Genomic DNA, 7,258 nt, shown 5'->3' on the forward strand with positions numbered 1-7,258 from the left:
AGTTTTTTAATGGATGTATAGAAGTTGTGTTTTCTGTTTTTAGTGTTAGATGCTTAATTAGTATGAAATAGTATATAGATTTTTGAAATAGTAGAAATGTTAGAAATTTTAGTTATCAAAATCCAATCATTAAAAAAATATTACTTTTTGCGGGCATATAGCTAGTATTTGTTCTCGACGATGCCCGGCCCGCATCCTCGCCGTCGACCCGTCCGCGACGACGTCCAGCCGACCCATGTCCGGGACTGGGCTCCGCCGGGCTGGCACTGGGAGGTGCTGCCTGGAGGGGGGCGCCGCTTGATGAGGAACCCGGCCCCGGGTCCCATCGTCGATCCTGATCTCGTTTGGTGGCGTTCGCGTGGGCCAGTTTCGGTGCAGAGGGACCCGGCCCCGCCGGAGGTGGTACGTCGCCGTGTCAGGGAGGAGGATGAGCACGTCCATTGCTACATGGTTGCGTTAGAGGGCGGCAGGTTCTCCAATACCTGGCAGTATCTTCGGGGATCTCACTTGAGCTATGATCCTATGAGGGTTCCTTCTCTTTGGGTGTCCACCACCCGCGCCGCAGGAACCGCGAGTGTCCTAGATTCTTCTGTAGTCTTCGATCTTTAATTAGCTAGCCAGTGATATACTATTCAATATTATATATTATTCGAGACGATGTATTCGAGATTATATCTATTATTCTAGACGAAGTATTCGAGATTATATCTATTATTCGAGACGATGTAATTTGAATACTAAATTGTTTTATATTTCTTTTGAATTAGTTAAATAAAAGCTATGGCAGACAATACTGACAGAGAGGGAGAACAGACCATGTTCGATATTATACGCGGGCCAGATGATGATCAGAATGAAGAAGATTATGACGGCTCCGAATTTCTAAACAACACCGGAGAGGGTGATATGATATTCGATCGCGACAACCGAATTGATGAAGTCATGAACTACGATTATGACGATGACGAAGAACATGTTGATCCTGAAACAACAAAGACCGGCGAGGTATATATATTTATATAAGCAGGTATCTGGTGATCATCACATGTTTTAAATGACTTGAAGATATATTAACGAATCGATCTTTGTTCTTTCAGCCATCCAGGTCGAGCAAATCTTCAGGCAAAAGGACAAAACGAGGCCCGAACAAAAAGTTGAAGGAGGGCGTAAAGTACAATATCGAGGCAGTTAGACCTAATGGCGAACCATTAGCGCCTAAGAAGATTGCGGACAAGTTCGTTCGTCAGTGCGGAGTTCTTGTGAAGGACCAACTCCCGATCTGCCTTCAAGAATGGAGAGAGCCAGCAAAAGACAAAAGACAAAAAGGCAAAGAGGACGCTGCTCCACGTCCAGATGTTACTTTTGTCGACAAGAATCAAAAAGATCTGCTTTGGGATACTCTCATGGAACATTTCACCCTACCAGATCATTTCACAGAAGCAGATGTGCAGAAAATCAAGGATGCTGCTCTTAGGAAGATGGCGGTTGCATTCAAGAACCACAAGAAGCGTGAATGGGACAAGTACGTCAAGGGAGGAAGGAAGACTGCAGTATTCGAGGGAACACTAGAGAACCAACGTGCTCATTGGGACGATTTCATGAAATTCAAGGATTCGGAATTATCTAAGGAACGGTCGAGAATAAACAAGAAGAAAGCCGAAAAAAAGGATAAGTTCCATAAGCTGGGGCCAGGTGGCTATGCGGTGGCAATGCCTAAGTGGGATAAGTCTGAGAAAGAGATGGAGGATGCAGGTGCCACTCCGATTACTAAGAGCTGTCCCCCCAGGGTCAGGACTTGGTTCTATGCGCATGGGGGGAGTTGGACCCGAAGACAGGCAATGTTTCGACGAGGGCAAGTCTGAAGGGAGCCGACGATGCGATACTTGTTGCAATAGAAGAGGCACGATCGGGGGTGTTCCAGCCCAACAGAGAGAACGACGAGCTTACGCGTGCCCTGGGAAATCCTGAACATCCGGGAAGAACACGAGGCAAGGGCGCTATTCCGTGGTATGAGGGGTTTTCAGACTGGAACACCGACTACAGAACCCGTGCGAGAAAGAAGATTGCGGAGGAGAAGAAGAGGAAGATGGAGGAGGAGCAGAGGAAGCGGGACTATGAAGGCCTTCAATGCCTAGAAGCAAGTCAAGCGGAATTGGTAGTCAAATTCCAGCGGCAGCAGGAGTAGATCGACTCACTTACCCAGCAAAGGGGGTCTCAGCAGCTGCAGCAGCTAGCAAATAATCCAGCATTGGATAGCACCGCCCCATCCATGCCGAGAAGCAGCGTGGGTTCCGCCCCGGACGATGCAATGCTAGGTAGATACCCCATGGATGACATCACGGAGAACACTAGCTGCGAGCTACACGTCAAAATGAAGAACATATCCATGAAGGTGGCGGACGCCGTTGCTTTTACAAATCCCCCCGAGGCAACCTTCCATTGCAACCCGATTCCAGCGGGCTATGCTCGTGTCTTGGTTGATGAGGTGGTGGACCCATATTCGGAGCTAGAGCTTGACATTCCTGGAGGTGATGACGAGCACTTTCTCGGAGACGCCAACCATCATATCATCCTATGGAAAAAGGATTGCATCATCTTTCGAAGGCCACCGACACCGCGTCAGCCGACTCCTCGTTGAAGTCCGCCACCAAGTCAGCAGTCTCCCCCTCCTGCAAGTCCACCAAGTCCGGCAAAGTGTCAGGCCACTCCCCCTCCAAGTTCGGCAAAGTGTCAGGCCACTCCTCCTCCTCCAAGTCCGCCACAGCGTCAGACGTCCACTCCTCCTCCAAGTCCGGCACAACCTCAGGCCACTCCTCCTCCAAGTCCGGCACAGCTTCAGGCGGCCACTCCTCCTCGTCCAACTCAGCCCCATCAGCCGTCTCCGCCGCCTCAGCAATCGCAGAAGAGACACCCCGCAGCTATGGTGCGTAGCGGTACGAGTCGAGGTAGTACAGGAAGTACAGGCGGAGGCAAGCGATATAAATATGGTCCAAGCCGCACGCCTCTTCCGCAGAGGGCTTATGACAGGTCCGAGGAGGAAATCACAGCCATATCAAAGTCCGAGGTGGAAGCCCATTTTGCACCGAAACCGCCACCACCGCCAAGGGAGAAAGTGCCTGAGGAAACGATTGACCACTTCATTCATATGGCTCAACCACCAGCTCCCAAGCCTGTTGACACAGACTATGAGCGCCACATCAGGAAGTTAAATCGAGCACGTCTACGTAAGGAGGCGAGCTCGGGATCGAGCAAACAAGAAGCAGCTGTCAAAAAATGCGGGAAAACCATTCCTCAGCTGGGAGAACAGGCGGCGCAATCGATCCCCTCGCTTGTTGTGCCAACAACACGTGACAGTACGCGCACCCAATATTATTGTGGGCAAACAGTTTACGTTCCTGAGGTGGGCAATGTGGTAATAATGGAGGACCATATAATGCAGGCTGAAGTTCTCAAAATCACTGTTGGACAACTCCTCGAGATCGAGCCCATGCCTATTCTTAGAGAGGATGAAATAAAACGGAAATATGTCCGGGGCCAACCTTGGGTCGAGCCAGACAAGGTCAAGAACCTCCCAACGAGAATGTATGAATTGCATCAATGGTACATGAACATTACCAAGATTTCCGATCGATTGTCCCTCATGGTGAATGTCAAGGAGGAGCATTACTTCCATGAGAAAGCTGTGTCCGTTGAGTATTCTGAACTGTTTCAGTTATACAATCAAGACGCACTCGACAAATCTATCGTCAGTTGCTATTGTCTGTAAGTGATTTCTTTCTGTAATTTAAGTCTCAAGCTAGCTGTAGTGATCCTTTTGATCAATCATTACCTGTAATTATCCTCACTATATTCTTTTTTGTGGTATTATATGCAGGATGAAGATGTATGAAATGAGAAAAGGTGGACGCTTTGGCATTGGGTTCATTGACCCAAACACCGTTAATGAATACACATGGAAAATAAATCCACGTCATCAAAAGGCCGTAGAGGACAGCATGCTAGAGTTCTTGAAGCGCCTCAAATACAATGAAGATATACTACTTCCTTACAACTTCCAGTGAGTCACACTGTCTTGTACTACAAATTCTCTGTTTTTGCCTACTAGCTAGCTACATGTTTTTGCTTACATATGCCCGCTTAATTAAGATATGCAAACGTGTGTGCATGCAGATTTCACTGGGTCTTGTGTATCATTAAAGTTGAGGCCGGAACAGTTGAAATACTGGACTCACTACTCAAAGAAAAAACTGACTATAACATCTTGTTTGGGATAGTCAACAGGTAATTTCAATCATTATTAACTATATATCTCGGCCTATTTAGTTCGTCATTTCATGATATGAACTATTTAATAACCCCTTTATTCATTTTCTTTGTCGGCGGGCAGGGCTTGGGCAAGGTTCATCAGCGTCACGGAAGGCAAATGGAAAGAAAAGCTTAAATGGGGAAGACCCAAGGTAAGTAATTAAGTAGTACTAGCTAGCTAGCTAGCTGCCATCTCTTTAATTATCATGCTTGATTAATTATTATCTGATAAAATTCCATTCTCGTAAAGGCCCTGAAGCAGGCGCAGGGGATTGATCTGTGTGCATTCTGCGTTTGCGAGAACATTCGCATGATGGCGTCTGAAAGGAGCAGATCTCAAAGACAGGAATGGGTACGCTTGTCAAAACACTATTCACAATTTTTATACCATTATCGATATCTAGTCACACAACTAATACACATGCATATTGATCTCCTTCTTAACAGTTCAGAGAGGTGCGGGAGAAGCTCCTAGAAACGGAGCGCGTAGAAGCACTTCAAGAGAAAATAGCGGGATTTTTGCTCGACCAGGTCATAAATCCGAAGGGAGAATACTATTACCCGCTACCGCCCCCATGAAAACCACTTCCAATTGTCATCGTGCTCCGAAGGCACCAATTAGGCTAATGCCACTGGCTCCGAAGGCAACATGCATATGTAGGAGAAATTGTATATAGCTATACATGTGTGTATGTGTGAATTAATTAATATGATGGTTTGTGAGACATTGATGATATATATATGCATGATTGGTTCTACTAGAAATTCTATTTATATATATATGTATAACGTGTACAATGTGTAGTATCGTAAAATACCAGCAAACGAAAAAGAATTAAAATGGAAACACAAAATTAAGTGAAAACGAAATCATAAAACTAAAAACCCCCCAAACCTTATAGTACCGGTTGGTCTTACCAACCGGTACTAAAGGGCTCCAGGCCCCTGGAGCTGGCTCGTGCCACGTGGTTTCCCTTTAGCACCGGTTCGTGCTGAACCGGTACTAAAGGGGGGGGGCCTTTAGTGCCCACACTTTAGTGCCGGTTATGGAACCGGCACTAAAGGGCCTTACGAACCGGTGCTATTGCCCGGTTCTGCACTAGTGGCTAGTGCGTGAGGGGTGATTATGTAAAAAAAATGTGCGTATCACACTGAGCAGTTTCGGTCTGAATACGAGCTTATTGACCGTATTTTCATAGAACGCAAGTTGAATGACCACAAATTCATATTTTTAAAATTCTAGCACTAAACTGAACGTCTGGCGCAAGTTCTGTGACTTTCAGTGATATTACCTCTTTTGCCTACATATGCTCAACCAGGTCCTAATGCACTAGTAGAAAATGGGGCTTTGGTTCGGGCCTGGCCAGCCCATTAGTCCCGGTTCTTCACGAACCGGGACCCATGGGGGGCATTAGACCAGGTTCATGAGCCCAGGGGGGCGGCCGGGGCCTCGTGGACATTGGTCCCGGTTCGTCTAGACCCATATGTCCTGGTTCTAGGCACGAACCAGAACCAATGGCCGCGCTCCTGGCCCACATCCATTGATACCGGTTCGTGCCTTGAACCGGTATAGAAGGGGGGGCTTTAGTCGCGGTTTATGCCACGAACCGGGACAAATAATTTGCCTATATATACCCATCGCCACGGCAGAGCACTCTGTTTTTTTTGGCCGGCGAAGGGAGGGCATTTGGGTGCTCTAGTTCACCTCCTATGCACATGAGGTGTTCGATAAATTGCCCGAGCCACACTAGTTAAGCTTTCTCCTCTCGAAGCTCGACCTCGGAGCTCCATTTTTGTCGAGATTTGTCTAGATTTAGCGGTCCGTCACGCCCCGTCCCCGCTTTCACCGCCGTTGATCGCGCGCGCCGATCTCGTCGCCGGCACCACCATGGTGAGCCTCTTGTTCTTATCTTCTTTCTGATTTTCTTACTTTAGATAGAGACTTGTCTGATTTTCTTACTTTAGATAGATACTTGTCTGATTTTCTTACTTTTGACACACATAATTATATATAATGCACACAGATGAACCGGCAATGGATGTATGGTGACAAACACACCTCCGAGTATATTAAGGGAGTGCATAATTTTCTCGAAGTGGCTGAGGCAAACAAGCAGAATGTTTTATGTGTTGTCCATGCCCTAAATGTGGGAATACGAAGTCTTACTCTGACCGGAAAATCCTTCACACCCACCTGCTTTACAAGGGTTTCATGCCACACTATAATGTTTGGACGAGGCACGGAGAAATAGGGGTTATGATGGAAGACAGCGAAGAAGAAGAGGATGATGACAACTATGTGCCCCCTGAATACGGTGATGCTGCAACGGGGGGAGCTGCTGAAGATCAAGAGGAACCAGACGATGTGCCCCATGATGCTCCAATGGGGGAAGCTACTGAAGATCAAGAGGAACCAGGCGATGTGCCCGATGATGATGATCTCCGTCGGGTCATTGTTGATGCAAAGACGCAATGTGAAAGTCAAAAGGAGAAGCTAAAGTTCGATCGCATGTTAGACGATCACAAAAAAGGGTTGTACCCCAATTGCGAAGATGGCAACACAAAGCTGGGTACCGTACTGGAATTGCTGCAGTGGATGGGAGAGAATGCTGTGCCTAACAAAGGATTTGAGAAGTTACTGAAAATATTGAAGAAGAAGCTTCCAAAGGATAATAAATTGCCCGACAGTACGTACGCAGCAAAGAAGGTCATATACCCTCTAGGATTGGAGGTGCAGAAGATACATGCATGCCCTAATGACTGCATCCTCTACCGTGGTGCGTACAAGGATTTGGACACATGCTCGGTATGCGGTGCATTGTGGTATAAGATCAGACGAGATGACCCTGGTGATGTTGACGGCGAGCCCCGCAGGAAGAGGGTTCCTTGGAAGGTGATGTAGTATGCTCCTATAATACAACGGTTAAAACGACTGTTCAGAAACAAAGAGCAT

Source organism: Triticum aestivum, chromosome 2B (genome assembly GCF_018294505.1).
Source record: "Triticum aestivum cultivar Chinese Spring chromosome 2B, IWGSC CS RefSeq v2.1, whole genome shotgun sequence".
Lineage (NCBI taxonomy): Eukaryota > Viridiplantae > Streptophyta > Magnoliopsida > Poales > Poaceae > Triticum > Triticum aestivum.